Source organism: Bombina bombina, chromosome 2 (genome assembly GCF_027579735.1).
Source record: "Bombina bombina isolate aBomBom1 chromosome 2, aBomBom1.pri, whole genome shotgun sequence".
Classification (NCBI taxonomy): domain Eukaryota; kingdom Metazoa; phylum Chordata; class Amphibia; order Anura; family Bombinatoridae; genus Bombina; species Bombina bombina.
The window spans coordinates 1,044,089,335-1,044,104,960 of record NC_069500.1 but is presented as its reverse complement, the minus strand read 5'-3'; positions in this window follow the sequence as shown (position 1 = coordinate 1,044,104,960).

The window sequence follows — 15,626 nt, the reverse complement described above, 5'->3', positions numbered from 1 at the left end:
GAGAGGGTTGCAGTGTATTCACTTGTTATGTGCTGTATTCCTTTTTTTATAGCCAGAAGTTTAAATTCTGCTTCAGGATGAATGTTTTTGTTCTATAAAGGCCTTGGAGGTGTGGAGGTTATGTGGGGCTAGCTGCTCTGCTCTTTATTACAAGCTGCCATTTGTGATTTACAGCCTTTAGGGCACTTTGACAACAAAGTTTGTAGACTGTAATGCTGTAAAATGTGTATGTGTGTAAACCACTCACATGGCATATTTGTTTGTATGTATGTATATGTATGTGTGTATATATATATATATATATATATATATATATACACATACACACACACACATCACACTCACACACACATATATATATACACATACACACACATATATATATATATATATATATATATATATATATATATATATATATATATATATATATATATATATATATATATATATATATATATATACATACACACACATCACATAAAAAATTGTTAATCTGTACTTTTATCAAGTAAGTGTGGTATTTTTGTATAGTGGTAAATTGAATTTCTAAGTTCTAATTTTAAACACATTTGTTGACCCCTGGATTACATATAATCTACAATATTCCATGTTTTCCTTTGAGAGCAACATCATATGATATTTATATTTCAGAACAAAATAAATGTAACATCTGTGTGTATTTGTACCAAAAATATCAGAGTTTACAAGATTATTTTCATGTAGTGGAAAAAATACCTACATTTTATATTTTCTTCCACTGGCTGCACAGGTTGTTGATGGTGATGAGCTTGCATGCTGCTAGTTTTAATATTGCTATTGTTTACACAAAACTGTGTTTAACTCCAACAAAATGTTAAGCAAATAGTCAAAGTCATCTCCAGAAAAGCAATACACTAATGGCTTGTCAATAAACATGTCCTATAAGCCCATCTGGGTCTGCACAGATGTGTATTGCTGTCTCAGAACTGGCATTGACTATGTGTTTAACTCTTTTGCAAGAGGCTAACACACTTCTGTGCAAGCACTAGTGCAATAATAAAATGCCCAGCAAACTGTCACATTTTATGTCCCTTTAAATAGGATTTTCTTTAGAATATTTTGCATTAAAAGTTTAACATGATTTGTTTTTGTTATACATAATAGAAATTGTATAGCCATTGGAGTCAAGTGAATATTGATTTTTGGTGTAGCTTCCATTACAACAAATATTGCAATTGGTGTGTGTATTTGTGTATCTCCATAAAAGGGAAAATGTAAATTTACATCTAATATTTATTTTTAGTTGTCCTAAATAATAATTAAAAAAAGTCCTAATTTTTTCCACTTTTTTTCTGGGGGGGTGGGGGGGCGCTTCAGGTGTTTGTGCCTACAGCCACCTGAGATGTAAATCCGGCCCTGTGGGTGATTAGCTAAATTTTAAAGAAAAGTTAAAATTCACTAAAACAGGAAAAAAGGGGGTTCAGTGGCTCTCTAAATTCTACTACACAGAATCTTAGAAAAAGAAAGTGTTTCTAAAAAACATTCATAAAGTAAAATCTTAACTTTTTTAAATTATCCCAGGAGATCATTGCAGATAAATATAATTACCAAGAACATGGCTCAATTATGCTAGCTTGTTTAATACTGTAGAACACTGGTTTTCAAAGTGAAATAATCAACTGATTAGTAAACATGGTTATTTTACCTGCTCTTACCCAAGATAATCCTGAAATCTGGCCTTTTAGGAAGGAATGACAACAGGTTTTAAAACTAGTGCTGTAGAACAATGCTCCAATATATTATAAATGCCATACTGTACAGATGCCAAAAACACTATTTCTAAGTAAAATGTTTTTATAGAATCTATAAGTATCACTCACATAATAACCACAGGTGTATAAAGAAAATATATTAATAAATTATATAATTATTCATACCTCAAACATAAACAATGATCTTGGGGTAAAAGTTATAATTACAATGTAATTAAAAACAACAAAATGTTAGGTAAATTAAGCAAAAGCCAAATCAAGGCAGTGTTTGTTTGTCCCTACAGCAGATAAACCATCTCACCCCCTTACATACCTCTGAGACCATCCTGGCCAGGGAACCACACACTTGGGCACCCCCTGATTCTCCCTTTGTTCCTAATAATTCAGAAGATCCATATTGCCAAAAGCTTTATGTAGTTGATATTATAAAGAGAGCTATAATAAGAGTCAATGCCTTTACCTATTTTATTCAGGGAGCAAGCTGTTCCTTCACTTTGATGAATATGTGAGATTCACAGAAATTCTGCCTGATGACACTAATTGGAAGTCTGGAGTTAATCAACCTTATTACCCTCTGCGTAATATTTTTGCTTTACCCAAAGCAACATTCCCTGTTTCCTTGCTAGTTTCAGACCTTTCCCATACCTCTTAAAGGGCCATAATACCCAAATGTTTAAACACTTGAAAGTGATGCAGTATAGCTGGAAAATGTTGACTAGAAAATATCTCCTGAACATCTCTATGTAAAAAAGAAAGATATTTTACCTCAAAAGTTCCTCAGTAGCCACATCCCATTGTAAAGGATTTCTAAGCAGTATTTTAGTGTGTCTGTCCTAGGACAGCTTAGGGGATGAGCCTCGTGCACTCTCATATTATTTCACCAATCAGGTAAAGGAAGCTTACTATGAAATCTCATGAGAGTTAAGTCAAATCTCATGAGATCACAGTAAGAGTTCATGACCTCAGTACTGCTGATGCTGATTGGCTGCAGTTCATTTCTTCTTTTTTTTTTTACCTGCAGCTGGGAGCAGCCGAGTATAACTTTTTACACAGAACTTACTCTGCTGAGCTGAGGAGATTGTGAGGTAAAATATTCCTTTTTTACATAGTGTAAACGATTAGTGGAATATAAATGAGAGGTTGCAGATAAACTATGTGACAACCAGGTTTTCTTTTGAATTGGGATGGTATTTGGTTTTTAAATCCAACAAAACACCTTATAAAGAATTGTACATGTTCTTCTAATGGATTGGAAAAAATAATAAAACAGGAAAATTAAACAGAGAAATACGTTTTAATAATGTTCAAGTTGATCAATAATAAAAATAAGAATATTTTTATTCAATTTAATGTATTTGCAATCACTAAGCACACTCACAATACTTTATTGAATGATTGGTTTAATCAGAACCTACCTAAGCTACTGAGATAATAGAATTCTGGAAGAAAAAAAAAATATATATGAACTTTCAAAACTTCCTCTGGGTAACTTGTAAGCAATATGCATTCCATTAATACAGCTTCTCATAAAAGTGTCATTTAGACAATTAGAGAATCCAAAGATGAAGCAGCTTCTATTTCCGATTAATCCATCCAACTGTTAGCACTTTGCATGCCTAGTTGTGCTTGCTGTTTTAATTGAATGGCTCATTAGGCAACATGGTAGGAATAATGTGCCTCATAGTACAGTTGCATATCTTAAAACAGTTGCTATCACATACAGCATATTATTTTCTCATCTGGTCAATTAAGTTGCCTGGGGATTCTAATATAAATATTCCCAACAGGTCTAGATGCAAACATTTCTTTGGGTAAGGCTACATGTAAAATGAATATTTTTTACAGTTTCTAAATCAGAAAGTACAGTATTAACTGTGATTATCCATAATGCATAATGTGTGGAACAAGATATACACAATAAAAAGTAATACATCTCAGTCAGACTGTATATGTTTCAAATCTATTCCAACTCATTTACATACACAAAAGCATTACACTCTGTGGTTGAACACTTATTACATTATTTAAGGAGTTTAAAGTTTATTTAGAAAATACCATATGTGGCATCACCGTGTATTAATCATAAACATGTTTTGCCAGTTAATGTACCTTTTCACATTTTACATAATTTTCTATAATATATATAAAAAAACTGTATGAAGGTCTGAACATGAAATCATGTTCAAAAATCTTTGAGCATCACTTAACCTTTCGTTTCCATAGTTTTTTTGGTGGGTGTTCCTTCCATTAAAAGGATACTCTATTCAAAAAATTTAACTTTTGTGATTCAGATAGGGCATGTATTTTTAAACAATTTTCCTATATACTTTTATCATCAAATGTGCTTTGTTCTTTTGGTATTCTTTGTTAAAAGTTAAATTTTGGTAGGTTTATATGCTAATTTCTAAGCCATTGAAGGCTGCCTCTTATATTACAGTTTTTAACAGCTAGAGGGCATTAGTTCATGTGTGTCATATGGATAACATTGTGCTCACGCCATGGAGTTACTTATGAGAGAGCACTGATTGGATACAATACAAGTCTGTCAAAAGAGCTGAAATAAGGGGGCAGTCTGCATAGGCTTAGATACAAGGTAAAAAGTATATTAAAGGGATAGTAAGCACCAAATGTATTTATTTTTAAAGATAGATAATCCCTTTATTTTCCATTCCCCAGGTTTACATAACCAACACTGTTACATAAATACACTTTTTACCTTGTAGCTAAGCCTCTGCATACTGCCTCCTTACCTCAGATCTTTGACAGACTTGGATTTCAGGCAATTAGTTCTGACTCAAACAACTTCACGTGCATGAACACAATGTTATTTATATGAAAAATGTGAACTAATGGCCTCTAGCTGTGAAAAACTGTCAAATGCATTCAGATAAGAGGCAGCCTTCAAGGGTTTGAAATTAGCATATGAGTCTACATAGGTTTAGCTTTCAACTAAGAATACCAAGAGAACAAAGCAAACTTGATGATAAAAGTAAATTAGAAAGTTGTTTAAAATTACATTCCCTAAGAGAGAAAGAAATTACCAACTCAGTAGTTAACTCATATAACTCCTCCTTGATAGAAAAGACACCCAGCAACTGGGCAAGATATATCCAAGCTAAAAATACCAGGGACACCTTTGCGGTTTTCTAGGAAACACAGAGGGAACTAAAACTCCAAGCCAGATTATACAGATACGGAAATAAATCTGGTAAGCTCCTGGCTAACTTGGTTAAAAGGGAGAAAAAGTCTTCTCTGATTGAGAGTATACAACAGGAGGGTGCTCTTTTGGAGAAGACAGAGGAAATCGCTGAGGCATTTACCAAATATTATAAGGATCTTTATTCCCCCAGGACTTCGGATCTGGCGCAGGCAAGGCAGTTTTGGCACAAAATTGTCTATCCCAAAACTCCAGATGATATGGTTGATCTTCTTAATTCCCCAATTACGGAATTAGAAGTTATAAAGACTATTACAGACCTCATCTGAATAAAGCACCAGGCCCAGACTGCCTACCAAACGAATTTTACAAGATTTTGAGCACCGAGATATCGCCATATCTTAATAATCTTTATAACAGCATGTTTATCAAGGGAGATCCAGTGATGCCCTCTTTTTCCGCCTCTAATACCATTTTGGTCTTGAAGCCCGGGAAGGACCCAAAACTCAAAGAATCATATAGACCCATAGCTTTGCTAAATGGAGACTATAAAATCTTCTGCTCCATCATTGCCAAGAGACTACAGCCGGTACTCACCAACATTATTCACCCTGATCAAGCTGGATTCCTATACAAAAGAAACTCTACAGCAAAGATCAGAGAAGCCTTTACGGAATACTTTAGAATTAAGGAGATGTCGGGGAGTGGAGTGGAGGAGGGGGCCCCTGACCTGGCTATCCTCTCCATAGATGCTGAGAAAGCGTTTGATTCAATACATTATGATCATTTGTTCACATCACTAGCTAACTTCGGTTTTAGGGGAGAATTTTTTAAATTCATCATGAATTTATATAAAGAATCTTACACAAGGCTGATTGTGAACAACACAGCTTCTACTCAGATAAGACTGGGGAGGGGGACCCGGCAGGGATGCCCCCTGTCTCCCCTGCTCTTCGATATCTCAATTGAACCCCTGGCAATTATGGTTAGACATACACTGCCAGGTATTAAATTTGGCAAAAAGACCATAAAAATTGCGCTCTACGCGGATGATCTACTGGTATATCTATCAGATACTCAAAATAGTATTCCTAAACTTCAGGATATAACGGCATGTTTTGGGTCCTTCTCGGGCTATAAAATTAACGAGACAAAATCTGAACTACTATGGCTTAGAAAGAACAAAAACTCGCCTCCTAACATTGCTTTTAGTCTCGCGAGAGTTTCTCTAAAATATTTAGGAATTCTTATTCCTTCAATACCAGGGGAACTCTATAATCTTAATATCACCCCAATCTTAGGAAGTATCAGGGAAAAACTCAATAACTGGCAGACCCTCCCAATATCAATATCCGGAAGGATAGCCTTATTTAAGATGGTATTATTGCCAAAACTTTTATATATATTACAGAACACCTCAACAATTATCTTGGAAAGAGATGTTAGGCTTCTTAATAATGCACTCAGTAAATTTATCTGGCAAGGGAAGAAACCAAGGATATCTCTTTCTAAACTATCTCTTTCAAAAGAACATGGGGGTCTAGCCTTACCTGACATACGTTTAAGCATCTGCTATCCTTATCTCCCACTAGCATTATTCCATTGTCCCCCTAAAGAGCTACCAAGGGAAATTAAAAAAATTAAAAATATGTTTAATCCCCTAAAAGCATGGTGGAGGGTGGGGAAGCTATTATCTCTAAATTGCAAAATTTCTCAATTTCTCCCCCTACAGGGAAATCCATTATTTCCGGCAGGCATAAATTCTATAATATTCAAAAATTGGCATAACCTGGGCCTGGGTAGAGTAGAACAGCTCATTGATAAAGAGAGAAGATGTGTTAAATCTTTTGACGAATTAAAAAAAGACTTTAAAATAAATAACAAGGAATTCTTTGCATATTTGCAAAGTAGGCATGTTGCTACAGAACTTTTGAAGGAAAGAGGATGGAGCTGGACTTTGGGTAAATTGGAAAATTGGCTCTTGCTCTTCAGAAATGGACATAGGTCTATCTCTCCGTGCTATAAGGTGATCAATTATAGTAAAAGAGAATCGGAACTAGATAAGAACTCTGCACTGTGGAACCAGATGATATCTCACTCTAACCTAGATACTAAATTAATCCAAGCATCAATTCAGAAAGTCGCCCAGGTCACATTATCAGCTACTTGGCGGGAGATGCATGTCAAACTCATACACAATGCATACTTCACTCCTAAAAAAGGTAGTAAAATTCACAACTCAAGTTTTAACAAATGCCCAAAATGCTGGCTCCCAGCAGCAGATTTGATACATATGGTCTGGCAATGCCCTAAAATAAGGCGTTTATGGGGGAAGTTGGAATATTGGTTAAGTAAAACACTAAAAATCCCTATTTCTAACTTAATGCAGCTTCAGATTATATTTGGCATTAAGGATCATAGCTCGCAACATCCAAATGATAAACTGGTTTTTCTGTCTATACTCGCAACTAGGTATCTTATATTGAAAAATTGGAAACTAAGAACAACACCATAGATACCTGCAATTAAAAACAGCCTAAAAAAACAATGCTTGTTGGAGCAAAGGGATACCAATTTAAATAAGGAATCAGATATTAAAAATTTTTTGGTAAATGGTCAATATTTATTAAATCCTTAACGCAGACTGAGATAGATGACATGATCTTCCCATTTAGAAATTCTGAATTGGTACTATTGGGTGTCTGGTAAACAGACACAGAGATTAAGAGATTAACAGGGTTGCCATAGACAAGGGGCGACAACGGTGAGACAAACAGAGTGGGTAGGGGGGAGAGGGATCCCTTTCCCCTTATTTCTCCTTTTTTTTTTTGTTTGTTTTTTTGTCCCTTTTTTTCCCCCGCTTTTTTTATTTTCTTTTTTCTTTTTCCCCTCTATGGGGTTATATATGTAAAATAAAACTCAGCAGAATGATAAGAGAAATAAGGATTTATTGTTTGATATAATGTAAAAAAACTATATTTTGAAGTCTTGTAAATCTTCATAATCCTTTTTGTTTTTCTTTTTTTTTTTTCAAATTCTGTGATGTATTGCTGATAAGAAAAATAAAACTTTAAATAAAAAAAAATTAAAAAAAATTACATTCCCTATCTGAATCATGAAAGTTTAATTTGGACTTTACTATCTCTTTAATATAACTGTTTTGGTTATGCAAAACTGGGGAATGTGAAATAAAGGGATTCTCTATCTTATTAAACAATACAAATTCTGGAGTAGAAAATAAATGTATTATTTTGTTCCGAGGGCAATATGTGATATCTCACACATCAACACAGATAAATGCAGACGCAACACCTGCAAAATTGGGAATGTAATTTTTTGTAGTTATTCCCATGTCTGTCTAATTAGGATAAATCAGTCTCCCTGGATAAAATGATCACTGCCTTAGAATCTTCACAGACAGGAAAATAAGCTGACTTTTGCTGTTCCAGGCCATTCTGGGGGTGTTATCAGAGTTTTTATACCTACACCTTTGCCAAGCATGTGTAATTTATAAAGACTCTACTGCCCTTGTCAAATATCTTTTCTCACCGTCAAGTTTTGCTATTTTAGAGCTGAGGGGTTATATGTTTTTATTTGTTTATTTATTTTTCAACTTTATCAAAGTTTCTTTTTGGTGCATATGTTAGCACACTGCATTTTTTCCCTGTTTTTAATGAATGAGTTTTGTAATTTTTCTGTGATCCAGGTATTCTTGACAATGTAACATATTCTTTACAGCAAAAAGTGAGAGGTTGTGTTATAGCTGTGGTTCTACTGAGTATAATGGAGAGTTGCTCAAAACTTATTGGTTACTAGTCGTAAAGCCCGTGTACACGGGCCATTTTTTGCAGTACAGCGGTCCCACCCCTTGCTCTCTCTCTATCCCCCCTCTCTTTTGCTCTCTCTTTCTGCCCTCTCTTTTGCTCTCTCTCCCCCCTCTCTTTTACTCTCTCTCTCTCTCCCCCCTCTCTTTTGCTCTCTCTCTCCCCCTCTCTTTTGCTCTCTCTCTCTCTCCCCCTCTCTTTTGCTCTCTCTCCCCCCCTCTCTTTTGCTCTATCTCTCCCCCCTTTCTTTTTCTCTCTCTCTCCTCCCTCTCTTTTGCTCTCTCTCTCCCCCTCTCTTTTGCTCTCTCTCTCCCCCCCTCTCTTTTGCTCTCTCTCCCCCTCTTTTGCTCTCTCTCTCCCTCTCTTTTGCTCTCTCCCTATCTTTTGCTGTCTCTCCCCCCTCTCTTTTGCGCTCTTTTACCCCCTCTTTTGCGCTCTCTTCCCCCTCTCTTTTGCGCTCTCTCCCCCTCTCTTTTGCGCTCTCTCCCCCCTCTCTTTTGTGCACTCACCCCCTCTCTTTTGTGCAGTCTCCCCCTCTCTTTTGGGCACTCTCCCCCCTCTCTTTTGCTGTCTCTCTCCCCCTCTCTTTTGCTGTCTCTCTCCCCCTCTCTTTTGCTGTATCTCTACCCCCTCTGTTTTGCTGTCTCTCTCCCCCCTCTCTTTTGCTGTCTCTCTTCCCCCTCTCTTTTGCTGTCTCTCTTCCCCCCTCTCTTTTGCTGTCTCTCTCCCCCCTCTCTTTTGCTGTCTCTCTCCCCCTCTCTTTTGCTTTCTCTCTCCCCCTCCCTTTTGCTGTCTCTCCCCCCCCTCTATTTTGCTGTCTATCTCCCCCTTCTCTTTTGCTGTCTCTCTCCCCCCTCTCTTTTGCTGTCTCTCTCCCCCCCTCTCTTTTGCTGTCTCTCTCCCCCTCTCTCTTTTGCTGTCTCTCTCTCCCTCTCTCTATCCCCCCTCTTCTGCTCTCTCTATCCCCCCCTCTTTAGAGCTCTCTGTCTCTTTGCAGCAGCCCCGGCATCTGGCCCCGTCCGGCCCCGCCCGCGTCATGCCCGGCCCGCCCACGTCGCAACCATCCACCCACGCCCACTCCGCACCCACACAGCCACGCCCACTGCACATCCGTCCGGTCACGCCCACTCCACCACATGCCGCCATGTCAGTTAGAAGGCCAGGTGTGTTTGTCCTCGTGCGCAGTCTCTACTGCGCATGACAGCTTCGGACAAACACACTTGGCCTTTTATTATATAGGATGATGAGGGGCAGATCCAAATCTTTATGATTTCCACCATTTTCAAATTGCAATGTTGCAGCATTTTTTATTAGTGAGATAGTAGTTTCATGAATCTAGATATTTAGTGATACCACAGCAAAAGTGTCAAAGATGGGTTTCAAGTGACTAATGCTGTTCAACTAGATAGATTAAAAAATCAAGGAAAAACAGATGTGAAAGTGTTTTAGTAATGGGCATAATACCATTAGTGAATACATTTAATTCAAAGTATATAAAGGCAATTCTCGTTGTGAAAAGAAAAAATAAAACTTTAAAAAAAAGCAAGTGAAAAATATATTTATTTTTTTCTGGTGGATTTTAATAGTCTTTAATTTAAAAAAAAAAAAAACATAATTTATGTAAGAACTTACCTGATAAATTAATTTATTTCATATTGGCAAGAGTCCATGAGCTAGTGACGTATGGTATGATCAATCCTACCAGGAGGGACAAAGTTTCCCAAACCTCAAAATGCCTATTAATACACCCCCCACAACACACAACTCAGTTTAACGAATAGCCAAGTAGTGGGGTAATAAAATAAGGAGTAAAAAAGCATACAAAAAGAGGAACTGGAAATAAAATTGTGCTTTTATACAAAAATCATAACCACCATAAAAAGGGTGGGCCTCATGGACTCTTGCCAATATGAAAGAAATGAATTTATCAGGTAAGTTCTTACATAAATTATGTTTTATTTCATGCAATTGGCAAGAGTCCATGAGCTAGTGACGTATGGTATAGAAATACCCAAGATGTGGAAGACCACAGAAGAGTCACTAGAGAGGGAGGGATAAAATAAAAACGGCTATTTCCGCTGAAAAAAATTAAATCCACACAAAAAAAAATAAGTCTCTCATAAATTTACATAAATTACAAGAAAAAAACTTAAATCATAAGCAGAAGAATCAAACTGAGACAGCTGCCTGAAGAACTTTTCTACCAAAGACTGCTTCAGAAGGAGCAAATATATCAAAATGGTAAAATTTAGTAAATGTATGCAAAGAAGACCAAGTCGCTGCTTTGCAAATCTGATCAACCGAAGCTTCATTTTTAAAAGCCCAAGAAGTGGCGACTGATCTAGTAAAATGAGCTGTAAATCTCTGAGGTGGAGATTGCCTCTCCTCCAAATAAGCCTTGTTAATCAAAAGCTTTAACCAAGATGCCAAAGAAATGGCAGAGGCTGTCTGACCTTTCCTAGGACCAGAAAAAAATAAAAAAATAGACTAGAAGTCTTTCTGAAATCTTTAGTAGCATCGACATAATATTTCAAAGCTCTTACAACATCCAAAGAATGTAAAGATCTTTCTCTTTCAAGAGTATTCTTAGGATTAGGACACAAGGAAGGAGCAAAAATTTCCCTACTAATGTTGTTAGAATTCACAACCTTAGGAAGAAATGTAAACAAAGTACGCAAAATAGCCTTATCCTGATGGAAAATGAGACTCACAAGAGAGAGCAGACAATTCAGAAACTCTTCTAGCTGAAGAGATAGCCAAAAAGAAACAACGCTTTCCAAGAAGTAGTTTAATATCCAAAGAATGCATAGGCTCAAAAGGAGGAGCCTGCAAAGCCTTAAAAACAAAATTAAGACTCCAAGGGGGAGAGACTGATTTAATAACATGCTTGATATGAACCAAAGACTAAAAAAAACCAGTTAATATCAGGAAGCTTAGCAATCTTCTATGAAAGAGCAGAGATTTGTCCCTTCAGAGTACTTGCAGACAAACCTTTATCCAAACCATCCTGAAGAAACTGTAAAATTGTAGGAATTCTAAAAGACTGCCAAAAGATTTTATGAGAACACCATGAAATATAGGTTTTACAAACCCGATAATACATTTTCCTTGGAACAGACATACGAGCCTGTAGCATAGTACTAATCACTGAGTCAGAGAAACCTCTATGACTAAGCACTTAGCATTCAATTTCCATACCTTCAAATTTAGCGTTTTGAGATCCTGATGGAAAAACAGCCCTTGAGACAGACGGTCTGGTCTTAAAAGAAGTGGCCAAGGTTGGCAACTTGACATCTCGACAAGATCTGCAAACCAAAATCTGTGAGACCATGCTGGTGCTATCAGAAACACATGCGATTGTTCCATTATGATCTTGGAGATCAACCTTGGAAGAAGAACTAGAGGCGGAAATATGTAAGCAGGTTGGTATGGCCAAGGAACTGCTAACGCATCTACGATCTCCACCTGAGGATCCCTGGACCTGGAAAGATACCTGGGAAGTTTCTTGTTTAGATGGGACACCATGAGATCTATTTCTGGAAGACCCCACATCTTTACAATCTGACAAAATACAACTGAATGGAGAGACCACTTCCCTGGATGTAAAGTCTGACGGCTGAGATAATCCGCTTCCCAATTGTCTACACCCGGGATATGTATTGCAGAAATTAGATAGGAGTTGAATTCTGCCCAAGAAAGTATTCAAGATACTTCTTTCATCACTAAAGGACTGTGAGTCCCACCCTGATGATTGACATATGCCACAGTTGTGATATTGTCTGTCGGAAAACAAATTAATGATTCTCTCTTTAGTAGAGGCCAAGCCTGAAGATAATAGCATGGAGTTCTAAAATCTTGATTGGTAACCTCGCCTCTTGAGTATTCCAAACACCTTGTGCTGTAAGAAACCCACAGACAGCTCCCCAACCTGTGAGACTTGCATCTGTTGAAATCACAGTCCATGAAGGACGAACAAAGGAGGCCCCTTGAACAATAAGGTGATGGTTTAACCACCAAGTCAGAGAGTTAAGTGTTGGGATTTAATAATTTCAATTGTGATATCTGAGTATAATCCCTGCATCATCGATTCAGCATGAAAAGCTGCAGAGGTCTCATATGAAAACAAGCAAAGTGGATCGTGTCTGATGCTGCTGTCATGAGACCTAAAACTTCCATGCACATAGCCACTGAAGGGAATGATCAAGACTGAAGGTTTTGACAGGCAAAAAACAATTTCATTAGTCTCTTGTCTGTTAAAGACAGAGTCTTGGACACTGAATCTATCTGGAAACCAAAAAAGGTGACCCTTGTCTGAGGAATTAAGAAACTCTTTGGAAAATTGATCCTCCAACCATGTCTTTGAAGAAACAACACAAGTTGATTTGTGTGAGATTCCGCTAAATGAAAAGATTGAGCCAGTACCAAGATATCATCCAAATAAGGAAACACCATAATACCCTGCTCCCTGATTACAGACAGAAGGGCACCAAGAACCTTTGAAAATATTCTTGGAGCTGTCGCTAGGCCAAATGGAAGAGCAACAAATTGGTAATGCTTGTCTAGTAAGAGAATCTCAGAAACCGATAGTGGTCTGGATGAATTGGAATGTGAAGATATGCCTCCTTAAAGTCTATTGTGCACATATAATGACCTTGACCTTGACATATAATGACCTTGCTGAACAAAAGGCAGAATAGTCCTTATAGTCACTATCATGAAAGTTGGGACCCTTACAAAGTGATTAAAAAATGTAAGATCCAGATCTGGTCTCAATAAATTTTCCTTCTTTGGGACAATATATAGATTTGAATAAAACCCAAACCCTGGAACCCCTGAAAGCGCCAGATCTGAAACACATTTCAGAAAAGCCTGAGCTTTTACAGGATTTGTTGGAATGTGAGAGAGAAAAAACATTTTCACAGGAGGTCTTATTCTGAAACCTATTCGATACCCTTGAGAGACAATATTCTGAATTCAAAGATTCTGAATTTAACCTGCCCAAACGTCTTGAAATAATTTCAATCAGTCCCCCACCAGTAGAACTAGATTGAGGGCCGCACCTTCATGCAGTTTTGGGGGCTGGTTTTGGTTTCTTAAAAGGCTTGGATTTATTCCAACTTGAAGATGGCTTCCAAATGGAGCCAGAATCCTTAGGGGAAGGAGTGTTTTTTTGTTCTCTATTCTGAAGAAAGGAACAAAACTGATTAGAAATTCTAGTTTTATCCTTAGATTTTTTATCTTCGGGCAAAAAACTCCCTTCTCCCTAGTAATAGTGGGAATTATAGAATCCAACTGAGAACCAAAAAAAAAAATATTACCCTGGAATGATAGAGATAGTAACCTAGATTTATATACTTTGTCAGCATTCCATGACTTGAGCCATAAAGCTAAAATAGACAAAGATATATTTTTAACATCAATCTTAATGATATAAAAAATAGCATCACAGAGAAAATGATTAGCATATTGAAGCAAACGAACAATGCTAGACAAATCAGAATCTTTTACCCATTGTGCTAAGCTATCTAACCAAAAAGTTGATGCAGCCGCAACATCAGCCATAGAAATGGCAGGCCTGAGAATATAGCCAGAATGTAAATAAGCTTTCCTAAGATAAGATTCAATTTTCTTATCTAAAGGATACTTACAAGAAGTACTATTTTCCATTGGAATAGTAGTACGCTTGGCAAGAATAGAAATAGCCCAATTAACCTTATGGACTTTTTCCCAAAACTCTAAATTAGCAACTGGCAAGGGGTACAACCTATTTAACCTTGAAGAAGGAACAAAATAAGCACCAGGCTTAGACCATTCCTTAGCAATCATAACAGAAATAGCATCAGGAACAGGAAATACCACATGAGTAATCGCAGGAGTTTTATAAACAGAATTTAAACGTTTTCTGGATTTGTTATCAAGAGGACCAGACTCCTCAAAATCCAAAGTAACCAATACTTCTTTCAACAAAGAACGGATATACTCAATCTTAAAAAGATAAGATGATTAGTGATGTTGCAAACATAAAAATTTGGGTTCGCGAACGGCGAACGCGAACTTCCCAAAAGTTTGCGAACGGGCGAACCGGGCGAACCTCCATTGACTTCAATAGGCAGGCAAATTTTAAAACCCACAGGGACTCTTTCTGGCCACAATAGTGATGGAAAAGTTGTTTCAAGGGGACTAACACCTGGACTGTGGCATGCCGGAGGGGGATCCATGGCAAAACTCCCATGGAAAATTACATAGTTGATGCAGAGTCTGGTTTTAATCCATAAAGGGCATAAATCACCTAACATTCCTAAATTGTTTGGAATAACATTCTTTAAAACATCAGGTATGATGTTGTATTGATCAGGTAGTGTAAGGGTTACGCCCGCTTCACAGTGACAGACCAAACTCCCGCAGCGGGTACAACATCATCATCATCAAACCGTACGTCCATGTGTGTAATGCTGCCTGACTAAGACATATCCCTGTTATCTACATCCTCTGGCAATAATGGTTGCGCATCACTCATTTCTTCCAACTGATGTGTAAATAACTCCTCTGACAGATCAAGTGAAGTGGCTGTGGTGCTAGTGTTGGTGGTGGTGGCAGGCGGGCGAGTGGTAACTTGAGAGGTGCCCAAAGCTAAGCTGGAGAAGGATGGTGCGTCAAGGTTCCGAGCCGAAGCTGTAGAAGATTGGGTGTCCTGTGTTAGCCAGTCAACTATGTCCTCAGAAATTTTCGAGTTCAGGGTACGTGGCCTCTGAACACTGGGCATTATTCTAGGGCCAAAGGGAATCACAGCACCACGACCACGACGGCCCCTGCGGGGTGGCCTGCCTCTGCCTGTCATTTTTTTTTTTTTATTAGTGGTACTATGCGTGCAAGCTACTGTGACAACAGATA